Raw genomic sequence first — 13,541 nt, 5'->3', positions numbered from 1 at the left:
CTGCCCCCTCTCTCCCGTAGTCACCCCCTGTGTCTCTCTGCCCCCTCTCTCCCGTAGTCACCCCCTCTGTCTCTCTGCCCCCTCTCTCCCGTAGTCCCCCCCTCTGTCTCTCTGCCCCCCTCTCTCCCGTAGTCACCCCCTCTGTCTCTCTGCCCCCCTCTCTCCCGTAGTCACCCCCTCTGTCTCTCTGCCCCCCTCTCTCCCGTAGTCCCCCCCTCTGTCTCTCTGCCCCCTCTCTCCCGTAGTCACCCCCTCTGTCTCTCTGCCCCCTCTCTCCCGTAGTCCCCCCCTCTGTCTCTCTGCCCCCTCTCTCCCGTAGTCACCCTGTCTGTCTCTCTGCCCCCCTCTCTCCCGTAGTCCCCCCCTCTGTCTCTCTACCCCCCTCTCTCCCGTAGTCCCCCCCTCTGTCTCTCTGCCCCCCTCTCTCCCGTACTCACCCCCTCTGTCTCTCTGCCCCCCTCTCTCCCGTAGTCACCCCGTGTCTCTCTGCCCCCCTCTCTCCCGTAGTCATCCCGTGTCTCTCTGCCCCCCTCTCTCCCGTAGTCCCCCCCTCTGTCTCTCTGCCCCCCTCTCTCCCGTAGTCACCCCCTCTGTCTCTTTGCCCCCCTCTCTCCCGTAGTCCCCCCTCTGTCTCTCTGCCCCCCTCTCTCCCGTAGTCACCCCCTCTGTCTCTCTGCCCCCCTCTCTCCCGTAGTCACCCCCTCTGTCTCTCTGCCCCCCTCTCTCCCGTAGTCCCCCCCTCTGTCTCTCTGCCCCCCTCTCTCCCGTAGTCACCCCCTCTGTCTCTCTGCCCCCCTCTCTCCCGTACTCACCCCCTCTGTCTCTCTGCCCCCCTCTCTCCCGTACTCACCCCCTCTGTCTCTCTGCCCCCCTCTCTCCCGTAGTCACCCCGTGTCTCTCTGCCCCCCTCTCTCCCGTAGTCACCCCGTGTCTCTCTGCCCCCCTCTCTCCCGTAGTCCCCCCCTCTGTCTCTCTGCCCCCCTCTCTCCCGTAGTCACCCCCTCTGTCTCTCTACCCCCCTCTCTCCCGTAGTCACCCCCTCTGTCTCTCTGCCCCCCTCTCTCCCGTAGTCACCCCCTCTGTCTCTCTGCCCCCCTCTCTCCCGTACTCACCCCCTCTGTCTCTCTGCCCCCCTCTCTCCCGTAGTCACCCCGTCTGTCTCTCTGCCCCCCTCTTTCCCGTAGCCTCCCCCTCTGTCTCTCTGCCCCCCTCTCTCCCGTAGCCTCCCCCTCTGTCTCTCTGCCCCCTCTCTCCCGTACTCACCCCGTCTGTCTCTCTGCCCCCTCTCTCCCGTACTCACCCCGTCTGTCTCTCTGCCCCCTCTCTCCCGTAGTCACCTTGTCTGTCTCTCTGCCCCCCTCTCTCCCGTAGTCACCTTGTCTGTCTCTCTGCCCCCCTCTCTCCCGTAGTCACCCCCTCTGTCTCTCTGCCCCCCTCTCTCCCGTAGTCACCTTGTCTGTCTCTCTGCCCCCCTCTCTCCCGTAGTCCCCCCCTCTGTCTCTCTGCCCCCCTCTCTCCCGTAGTCACCTTGTCTGTCTCTCTGCCCCCCTCTCTCCCGTAGTCACCCCGTCTGTCTCTCTGCCCCCCTCTCTCTCGTAGTCACCCTGTCTGTCTCTCTGCCCCCCTCTCTCCCGTAGTCACCTTGTCTGTCTCTCTGCCTCCCTCTCTCCCGTAGTCACCCTGTCTGTCTCTCTGCCCCCCTCTCTCCCGTAGTCACCTTGTCTGTCTCTCTGCCCCCCTCTCTCCCGTAGTCACCCTGTCTGTCTCTCTGCCCCCCTCTCTCCCGTAGTCACCCTGTCTGTCTCTCTGCCCCCCTCTCTCCCGTAGTCACCTTGTCTGTCTCTCTGCCTCCCTCTCTCCCGTAGTCACCTTGTCTGTCTCTCTGCCCCCCTCTTTCCCGTAGCCTCCCCCTCTGTCTCTCTGCCCCCCTCTCTCCCGTACTCACCCCGTCTGTCTCTCTGCCCCCCTCTCTCCCGTAGTCACCTTGTCTGTCTCTCTGCCTCCCTCTCTCCCGTAGTCACCTTGTCTGTCTCTCTGCCCCCCTCTCTCCCGTAGTCCCCCCCTCTGTCTCTCTGCCCCCCTCTCTCCCGTAGTCACCTTGTCTGTCTCTCTGCCCCCCTCTCTCCCGTACTCACCCCGTCTGTCTCTCTGCCCCCCTCTCTCCCGTAGTCACCCCCTGTGTCTCTCTGCCCCCCTCTCTCCCGTAGTCACCCCCTCTGTCTCTCTGCCCCCCTCTCTCTCGTAGTCACCCTGTCTGTCTCTCTGCCCCCCTCTCTCCCGTAGTCACCCCCTCTGTCTCTCTGCCCCCCTCTCTCCCGTACTCACCCCGTCTGTCTTTCTGCCCCCCTCTCTCCCGTAGTCACCCCCTGTGTCTCTCTGCCCCCCTCTCTCGGTCACTGCACGCTGTTTGCTGCCTGGGGCAGGTGAGGCAGCACCTCGGGGGTGTTTAGTGGACCATGGGGTATCTATTCCCTGGCAGGGGACACGTTAGCATCTGACTGTGCAGACCGGGGCGGACGGTCTGAGATTCAACACGCTCCACATCCACACAAAGCCACTCTGTGATGGTGCCTCAGCGTTGACCCTTCCTCACATGCATCTGCTTCCTCCCCCCCCTCCCCTCCCCTCCCCTCCCCTCCCCTCTACACCCGCACACCGCCGCCACGCCAACACACACCGCTCAGTGTGCTCCCGGCCGGGCTTATTTAGAGTCTGTCTACAGACCACCGAGCCTCCCGAGCACCTTGATCTTCTTTAACCGCTCGATTAGCTGTCGGTTCACGTCACCGTCGCTGCCAGCCAGCACCACGCGCTGAGGATGCTGGGAACAGGTGTGCTCCTTCCAGAGGCGGAGGAATGTTCTGGAACCAGTTCTGTACTAGTACTAGAACTATTGCCAGCGGCGGAGATGAAGACCTCTAGACCACTTTGCTCCCTTCCTTAGAAAACATAGGGGGCATTCTACAGTTTGGTGTATGATATCGCGGTACCACGTGACCGGGTCGTGGGGGGGGGGTCTAGTCCAAAAGAAAACCCCTAGTTGGAATTTAAAAGCCAAACTCTACAGCGTCGGAGATAGATGGCTGAAAAGATTCAGCCCAAAATTCAGTTCCATTGTATTGTCATTAAACACAATGTGCAGGCACATGTTACAAATGAAATGAGGGCTGTGGCTTCAAATAGGTAAAGGCCGGACAGCGTCATGGGTTCTACCAGGAGTCTTTGGTCCCCCCCCCCTCCCCCCATCTCCGGCATTTGGAGTTTTACATGTAAAGGGTGTTTTCTGCTTAAGCACCTTTGAAAAAGACAGCCTTTCCACGCGGAAGTCTCCTGTATCAAGTGCAACAGCATGTACCCCACCTGACCAAAGAGGCCCGTCAAAGGGTTTTAGGGAGGTGTTCCTCATCCGATCACGCGAGGGTCCAACGACAGGATGTTGTGCTGCTGTAAAGCCCCTTGAGGCACATGTGCAATCTGTGATATTGGGCTATACAAGTAAACTTGACTTGACTTGACTAAGGAAATCTGAGGGAGGGGAAGGTGGTTGGGACCCCACCTAAAATCTTCCCCGGGTCAGCAAGAACTTTCCATCCATACCTCACGTATGGGGGGTAGGTCCACCAACTCGACTGAGTACATCAAACACGCGCGCGAAGGCAGAGCTTTGGGGAGTTACTTGCAGAGACAGGTCATGCTCCTCCCTGCCCATTTCTTGCAGTCATGGTCGGTTTGGTTTAGGGTGGCCCAGTTTACCAACATATTCACTTGTTCTAAACCAGCGGAGAAAACGTGACGCTAACGCACACTTGTGCCCTCTGACATACAGCGCATGCGCACTCCAGTACCCCCGCTGAACCCTGGGGTGTATCTCTAACGCCTCGAGACCCATACGGTGACTCGCGTGTGACCGGAGGAGTCAGAACCCTGACCCTATACTGAACTCTGTATATCTGGGTCAGGGTCTGACCCTATACCGAACACTGTATATGTGGGTCAGGGTCTGACCCTATACTGAACACTGTATGTGTGGGTCAGGGTCTGACCCTATACTGAACACTGTATATGTGGGTCAGGGTCTGACCCTATACTGAACTCTGTATATCTGGGTCAGGGCCTGACCCTATACTGAACTCTGTATATCTGGGTCAGGGTCTGACCCTATACTGAACTCTGTATATCTGGGTCAGGGTCTGACCCTATACTGAACTCTGTATATGTGGGTCAGGGTCTGACCCTATACTGAACACTGTATGTGTGGGTCAGGCTCTGACCCTATACCGAACACTGTATATGTGGGTCAGAGTCTGACCCTATACTGAACTCTGTATATCTGGGTCAGGGTCTGACCCTATACTGAACTCTGTATATGCGGGTCAGGATCTGACCCTATAATGAACACTGTATATGTGGGTCAGGGTCTGACCCTATACCGAACACTGTATATGTGGGTCAGGTTCTGACCCTATACTGACCTCTGTATATGTGGGTCAGGGTCTGACCCTATACTGAACTCTGTATATGTGGGTCAGGGTCTGACCCTATACCGAACACTGTATATGCGGGTCAGGGCCTGACCCTATACCGAACACTGTATATGCGGGTCAGGGTCTGACCCTATACCGAACTCTGTATATGCGGGTCAGGGTCTGACCCTATACTGAACACTGTATATGTGGGTCAGGGTCTGACCCTATACCGAACGCTATATATCTGGGTCAGGGTCTGACCCCATACCGAACTCTGTATATGTGGGTCAGGGTCTGACCCCATACCGAACTCTGTATATGTGGGTCAGGGTCTGACCCTATACCGAACACTGTATATGTGGGTCAGGGTCTGACCCTATAATGAACACTGTAGATGTGGGTCAGGGTCTGACCCTATACTGAACACTGTTTATCTGGGTCAGGGTCCAGATGTCACGACGCTGCAGAGTTAAAGATCTAATCCAGCGCGCTGCGAAACGCAGCTGAAGTAAAGCGCTGCGCGGGCGCCACGGCGCAGCCAGCGCGTGCTGGAATTGAGGGCATTCCAGCACTTTCCTTCAATTATTTACGGCGCGTGTGAGAAGCAGCCGTCATCAGACAGCTCATTGGCAGTACTGCCGCGGTGCATCGCTGCAACACACAGCAGCTTTGTGTGCCAGCACAGAGACACAACATCTTCTGTTAACTCACGCGAACAGCCCACCTTATAGTCCAGTATCAAGCCCGCAGCAGCGACACCGCGTGCAGGACGTCTGCAGACCGGCAGGCCGGCAGACCGGCAGGCCGGCAGACCGGCAGACCGGCAGGCGTTAGCCAGGCTCATAATGACACCGACGAGCAGCGCTGGGCTTGCTAGGCAAATACCACATAACACTGACACTAACGTTAACATCATGACCACAACCAGTCACACACACCTTATAGTCACCTCAGTTCATGCAACACAACAACAACACACACACACATATCCAAACCACTACAAGAACTACAACAACACACATATCCAAACCACTACAAGAACACACATATCCAAACCACTACAAGAACTACTAGAACACACATATCCAAACCACTACAAGAACTACAGCACACACACATATCCAAACTACTACACGAACTACAAGAACACACATATCCAGACTAACACACATATGGACAGTAAATACAGAGAAATCGCTGTCCAGGAGAACGACCTCCAGCCAGGAAGACTGTCGGAACTTCCGGTCTGCATGGGCTAGCAGTTAGCTTAGCCTGTCCCGCGCCCTGTCAGTTAATTAGTAGTTAGTATTTTCAGAAGTAATACATTTGCTTAATCCACAAAATAAAGGTTGCTATATTACAGCCCAACATGTGTGATTGTAGTTTTTTAGGTATTAAAAATGCAAGTGCGGGATGTCTTCCTACTACGTAGACCCGTATTCGGTAGTTCCAGTTGAACAACACGGGATGGTGCAAAGGGATCAGCGGAGGGATCAGCGGAGTGATCAGCGGAGGGATCAGCGGAGGGATCAGCGGAGGGATCAGCGGAGTGCAGCTCACTCACACACACTCCGCATTTGTCTGTGTGAACATTTTTATGAATATTGTCAGAAATATCTGATAAAGTCTTCTTTAACAGATGTCCACTGGAAATACAACAGCAGCGCTGTAGCACAGTAACATGGACGAATGAATGAATGAGCGAGTGAATAAACGAATGAGTGAATGAATGAGCGAGTGAATAAACGAATGAGTGAATGAATGAATGAATGAGCGAATGAATAAACGAATGAGTGAATTAATGAATGAATGAATGAATGAATGAATGAGCAAATGAATTAACGAGTGAATGAATGAGCGAATGAATGAATGAGTGAACGAATGAATGAATGAATGAATAAAACGGATGAATGAGCGAATGAATGAATGAGCGCATGAATAAACGAATGAGTGGATTAATGAACGAATGAATGAACGAATGAATGAACGAACGAATGAATAAACGAATGAATGAATGAATGAATGAATGAACGAATGAATGAATGAACGAGCGAATGAATGAACGAGCGACTGAATGAGAGAATGAGCGAATGAATGAATGAGTGAGTGAAGTAAGCATAGCCAAGATATTCCCCCATTTTGTAGTTTTTTGTGCAGTTGGGCTACATGTGAGCTTGTAGTTTTTGTAGTTTTTTTGTGCAGTTGGGCTACATGTGTGCTTGTAGTTTTGCAGTTTTTGTAGTTTTTTGTGCAGTTGGGCTACATGTGAGCTTGTAGTTTTTGTAGTTTTTTTGTGCAGTTGGGCTACATGTGTGCTTGTAGTTTTGCAGTTCTTGTAGTGTTTTTTGTGCAGTTGGGCGACATGTGTGCTTGTAGTTTTGCAGTTTTTGTAGTTTTTTGTGCAGTTGGGCTACATGTGTGCTTGTAGTTTTGCAGTTTTTGTAGTTTTTTGTGCAGTTGGGCTACATGTGAGCTTGTAGTTTTTGTAGTTTTTTTGTGCAGTTGGGCTACATGTGTGCTTGTAGTTTTGCAGTTTTTGTAGTTTTTTGTGCAGTTGGGCTACATGTGTGCTTGTAGTTTTGCAGTTTTTGTAGTTTTTTGTGCAGTTGGGCTACATGTGAGCTTGTAGTTTTTGTAGTTTTTTTGTGCAGTTGGGCTACATGTGTGCTTGTAGTTTTGCAGTTTTTGTAGTTTTTTGTGCAGTTGGGCTACATGTGTGCTTGTAGTTTTGCATTTTTTGCAGTTTTTTATGTGCAGTTGGGCTACATGTGTGCTTGTAGTTTTGCAGTTCTTGTAATGTTTTGTGCAGTTGGGCTACATGTGTGCTTGTAGTTTTGCATTTTTTGTAGTTTTTTGTGCAGTTGGGCTACATGTGTGCTTGTAGTTTTGCAGTTTTTGTAGTTTTTTGTGCAGTTGGGCTACATGTGTGCTTGTAGTTTTGCAGTTTTTGTAGTTTTTTGTGCAGTTGGGCTACATGTGTGCTTGTAGTTTTGCATTTTTTGCAGTTTTTTATGTGCAGTTGGGCGACATGTGTGCTTGTAGTTTTGCAGTTCTTGTAATGTTTTGTGCAGTTGGGCTACATGTGTGCTTGTAGTTTTGCAGTTCTTGTAATGTTTTGTGCAGTTGGGCTACATGTGTGCTTGTAGTTTTGCATTTTTTGTAGTTTTTTTGTGCAGTTGGGCTACATGTGTGCTTGTAGTTTTGCAGTTTTTGTAGTTTTTTTGTGCAGTTGGGCTACATGTGTGCTTATAGTTTTGCAGTTTTTGTAGTTTTTTGTGCAGTTGGGCGACATGTGTGCTTGTAGTTTTGCATTTTTTGTAGTTTTTTATGTGCAGTTGGGCTACATGTGTGCTTGCAGCTTGGATGTGTGTTTTTGTCTTTGTGTTGCACCGGGGAAACGATACGCAAGTACATGAAAAGGAAACGCAAATCAAGTGTTCCTGACTCCTGATTCCTGAATACGAGTTAGACCAAATAAAGGAGAGTAAAAATCAAAGCAGTATGAAGAAATAAAAACAAACATCAAACATTTGTGAAAGACTCCGTAGGAGGAGGAGGAGGAGGAGGAGGAGGAGGAGGAGGGTTTAAAGACGAGCTTTAAAAGAAGCGAGCGACCCGGCGTGTGTGCGTTCCACCGGAGGAGAGCGCCACAGTGCACTGAAAACAACGGCTGTTGGATGTATATAAAACAATACACATATTAAAGTTATGTTTTCTAAAAATAATGTATTTATGTTAATGAATGGATTTATTTATGTTTACTTATGAATCATGTGACATATACGAAATGCATTTTTGTAAATTGTACAACCCCCCCTCCCCTTTTTCAGTGTCTGGGGGCTCTAACAGCAGCAGCCCGACCCCCCTCTGTGACACACCGAGACTCGGGAGTAACCAGCAGGGCTCCATCTGCAGGTCTTACCATACCAGCTCAGCAAAGCACACATGGATGCAGCGGCGAGGTGAGCGCCACATTTTTTAAATCCACTGGAAACACAACAGGGAGGCCAGCACAGGCGTGATAAGGTCAAGCCTCCTCGTCCTGGTAATGAGTGTGAACCCGTCTACAGAGGGCCCATGTATCTCCCAGCATGCTGGTTGTGTGTTTGACCTGCACGTCAGCCGGTGTGATGAAGGAGGCCAGTGGTGCGAGCCGCTCGGCTGAGGTGCAGGTGTAAGCACAGCAGGCTGCTCGATATTTGATGCGTGCAGCAGCTCTTTGAAGTCCGGCTTGGCTCATGAGGGACTTGTGGGCGGTGGTATGAGGAGCCCTCCTATAATCCACTCTCAAACCCAAGCGCCTCCCTCGTGTAAATGACACCACTCCTGGACACATGCAGATCCGAGAGGAGGGTTTGCTCCCCCCTCGTTTTGTTAGTCCCTCAAAGCAGCGACTGCAGGACTCTCTAACGCAGGCCAGACACACGAAGAAGCTTCCCCAGAGCCGTTTTATTGTTATCTAATGGAAACAGCGCGGGGTCGGTGAGGGCGATAACCCGCCCAGGCACCGGAAGGCCAACGCTGACGCAAACACAGGAGCTCTGGATAATGTCTGGCTCCCTGAGCGAGGAGGAGACATGACTGCAGAGCTGAGGGCCACAGCTACACAGGGCTATAATGCTATAATGCTAATGCTAATATCCCCCCTAGTGTGCTGCGACGGTGACTGGGACCTAATTACCTAGTTTCCAAAATCCTCTTAATCAGTGTATTTCAAACACGAGTACGACCCCTGGGTTGGATCTTTTCATACGCGTCAACACCTTACTGTGATTTCTTTTGGTTTTGTAGCTGCGCACCAGGAGGAGGTGGCAGGCCCCGGAGGAAAGCCAACGTGGCTGCCAGCGTGCTGAAGAAGCCTCAGCACTTAGACATACTTCAGGTCTTATAAATAGTGAGAGGAATTCTGTTGTCAACTGACTGTGTAGTCACTCCAAAATAACACTGTGTATAGATTAGAGTGACAGAAACCCGTGGCGTCCGCTAAGGGGCCGAGGTAAACACATTGTTTTCATGGAGGAAACAGCGATTATGTCACGTAAACGCAGCTATTGGAGAAACCAGATTGCCAACATTTATGAGTCAGAAGCACCCAGGGCGTCCTCATAAACTGATGACTCCCAATAACCAGATGTCTTGTTTGCATGAAAATGTACCCTTAACCTCTACGACACAGCTGTGTGATCAGGAATACCCGCCGTGCCAGTCAGCCGGTGGTGACATGTCCAAACCTCACCCCCTTAGTAAAGGGAAGGAGGTCAGAAGCCAAATCAAACAACAGCGATGCAACAACCGCAAACACTTGAAGGCCTTTTAAGCATTCAGATTACATTACACATTCAAGTGGCTCCCAGCCAGCCACAAACAGTCCCCGCATCTCTGAATCTGGTATTAGGTATTATCATTATTATTATTATTATTATTATTATTATTTAAGTTCATCCTTGATGGCAAGTGTTAGAATAAATGACCTGATGATACTTCTCCACAAAAACATCCATGTCGACAGCAGAGAAAACACAAGGAAAATCCCTTAAAAGGTGTATTTGCTGATTGAACACTCATTCTAGACTGGGAGACAGCCGATCCAAAGTTTTATCACTCCTACCTAAAACGACCATGGGCGGTCAAAATGACCGCCGGGTTTTAAACTCTATATTGTGTCAAGATAAATACCCAGTTGCGATATTAATGCATTACATTAGTTAGTATGTCGGTCAGGAAACGACTATTTTAAAAACTATAGTATTGGAGTTGTTAAAAAATAACATTTTAACAACTATAATAGTATTTTTCAAACAACTGGAACTTCAGAGACATGGTCGGACTTGAACAGCGAAATTGACGAAGTGAAAATATTACCTGAAAAGCAAAACGGAAAACACATATTGTAGGAGCCAAATGGTTAATAATTAATGTTTTAATTAGTCATTTGAATAATTAGTTTAAATACTTATTTTCTGCACATCATATACTTAAGGTAACTGCTTTGTTTGTGTATGTATTGGGTTTGCTGTGTGGCCTTAGATAGGTGCGTGTCTCTTTAAGAACTGGGGAAGGGTGTTCCGGGGCCAAGGCGCTCCGGAAGAGGAAGTCAGCGGAAGGGCGAGTTGCCGAGATGGAAGAGCGGAGCCACTCGGCTTTTCTGACCGTGCATAGACCACGTGTATTTCCGCTTCGTGTGCACGTGTATTAGGTCGGGTTAAAAGTTATTGTGGCGAAGTTGCTACCACGTCAGAATTGTGCCAATTGTCCTGTTTTACCCATCAGGCACTGCGTGCAGATTGTCAGTTGTTATTAAATGTTTTGTAAGGGTTTTATGTGGTTTTATGTGTTGTGGTGTAATTGCAGTTGTCATTCTGTTGTGTTGTGTAACCTTGGAACCCTGAACAACTTTGTTGTTCGAGTTGATGACGCCCATGTATTGTGTCACATTTCGGTAAGTTCTTGTTTCTGTGTGAGTTGAATAAAGGGGCTGCAAAGTTACCTTTGTCGTTGCTTCTACGTTCGCCACACTGGTGTCAGAAGTGGGATGGAGCGACCGTAAGGCCATCGGAAGCGCATGCGCCCTGAGGCGTGACGGAGCTGATACGCTTAAGCGCGGGGACGCGCTTCCCGAAGGAGGGGGGGTAGTATCACGTGCATGGATAAGTAGACACGCTGGCCGCTGGGTCGCGGGTCTGACCCTTTAGTCGAGCGGTTAGCGATGTCTCCTGCGGTGCGGGCGATACGGGTTCGCGTCCCGGCCGCGGCACTTCCTGTGGTTGCGTTGTCCCCCCCCCCCCTGAATTCGCTACATTATTATTTCATGCATGCAATTCATTGTTTCACTGTGTGTCTTCAAGCAAGTTTAAGTAAATACTAAGAGTCAGTCTTGGACCAAACAGACAAGTGGAACACGCGTCAGTCATGAGGCTCTTGTCTTTTATTCAGTTGAGTTTATCGGGGTAGTTGTAACAGCCCTTACACATATTGCTAATCTAACAAACGTAGCAAGGTCTATAGAACGTGAAATGTAAAGAAAACCACAAAAAAAACTAATAAAACTGAAAATAATATTGAAACAGTCCCAAACAACGACCGCAATTTAAAAACTACTAGAACGACCGGGGGCGGTCATTTTGACCGCGCATGGTCGTTTTAGGTAGATCTTATCATAACCTTTTGTGCAACAGATCTAAAACTCATTTTGAATGAAGATATATGCAATTTTATAAGCATTCAGGGAGCGGCAGGTCTGCATCTTTTTCTCACGAAGTTATTAACCTTTGAAAATCCAAAACGGTCATAATGACCGTCTTGGTCGTTCTAGTGTTACGTCACTGATTCAGTCAGTAGTGCTGTCAGTCATAAAAGGAGATTGCCTGTTTCAGAGACGTAAATAGATGTTCTGTGATGGTTCTCGGAAGTATGGTGCTGCAGCTTCTAGAAGCTGCTGCGGGGCATTTCTAGCAGGAGCAGCGGTGTTATGGGGAGAGGAGCAGCGGTGTTATGTGGAGAGGAGCAGCGGTGTTATGTGGAGAGGAGCAGCGGTGTTATGGGGAGAGGAGCAGCGGTGTTATGGGGAGAGGAGCAGCGGTGTTATGGGGAGGAGCAGCGGTGTTATGGGGAGAGGGGCAGCGGTGTTATGGGGAGAGGAGCAGCGGTGTTATGGGGAGAGGAGCAGCGGTGTTATGGGGAGAGGAGCAGCGGTGTTATGGGGAGAGGAGCAGTACTACATCTCTGCTGTACGTCCCGGAGCCCTGGAGGGAAAAGGGGCAGTTTTGCGTTTGTCAGTGTGAGTATAAATCTCAGGGCCTCTGAGAGAAAACAGTGTGCTGTATGTCTGTGTTACCATGGTAATACACTAGTATAACCGAGCCCGTCTCCGCCCGCTGCGGGATTCGAACCAACGTTGTACTGAAACGACATCGCTAACTGCTCGACGAAATGGGGCCGACCCACTGGCCAGTGAGTTTTTGTTTGAGTAGTTTACACTAGCGATCCATCAAGTCATCTAAGCCAGTGGTTCTCAACCTTTTTGGGGTCCTGGACCCCCTGCGTATTTTTCATCTACCCTGAGGACCCCTCCACCTGATCTTGGGGGAGGGGGGTTGCAATTTGTAGAAACAGTAGAAACTGCATTTTAAATTGCATTTATTCACTCTTTGGGGCAAAAATAAGAGCTTTCAGTTGTAACTTAGATATAGTTAACAAAACAGAATTCTTATGCAGTAACTTTCAGATATATGTAACAAAACAGAATATGTATTCAGTAACTTTCAGATATATGTAACAAAACAGAATTTTTATGCAGTAACTTTTAACAATGCAAACGGGAGCGAGATCTCTTATTAAAATACAATAAATGACACTTGTGAAACAGATGTAATTAGAGAAACAAGTCCCGTTACCCTTTATAGTTTAGGTAGCTAAAGGTCTCAGTCACATTTGAGTAAAATAATCCTATTTCTATAAATGTCATAGGATCTTTTTTTTAAAGATATTTTATTTTCACGGACCCCCTTGCAATTACACCACGGACCACTAGGGGTCCGCGGACCCCCGGTTGAGAAACTCTGATTTAAGCGACACGTTCAGTTAAAGGGACACTTCGCCGATTTCCAACCTTGTCTCTATACGAATCTGGGACGTGGCATGCAAAAAATGTCTGCATGTTCTCTGCGTCTCTGGGTTGCAGATCTGTTCTCCCTGCACCAGTGTTATAATTTGATGCGTCGGTGACGTAGTTGGCGACAAGAGCTACAGGCAAGTTCACAGGTGTAACATAGGCCGTGTTATAACACCCTTGAAAGATCTAATTCATATTCGTCTGTCTGTGCTATGATCGGTTGAGCACGAACACTGTCGTCATACAGCGTTACTAACGAAACAGCATAACGTTAGCTTAGTAGGTGATAACACACGCTCACAACATTGGCTACTGTAACCGGTTACTTTCTTGCCCGGTGCGGGATTCGATCCGGCGTGAACTGCACCACAAGAAGACGTCACTAACCGCTCGGCTAAAGGGTCAGACCCGTTCGCTAGGGACTAACGTGTCTTATTAGTAGTTTACAGTCGTCACCCTCCCCG

The sequence above is a fragment of the Lampris incognitus genome, chromosome 4, assembly GCF_029633865.1.
Source record: "Lampris incognitus isolate fLamInc1 chromosome 4, fLamInc1.hap2, whole genome shotgun sequence".
Classification (NCBI taxonomy): Eukaryota; Metazoa; Chordata; class Actinopteri; order Lampriformes; family Lampridae; genus Lampris; species Lampris incognitus.
This window is presented reverse-complemented; position numbering follows the sequence as displayed.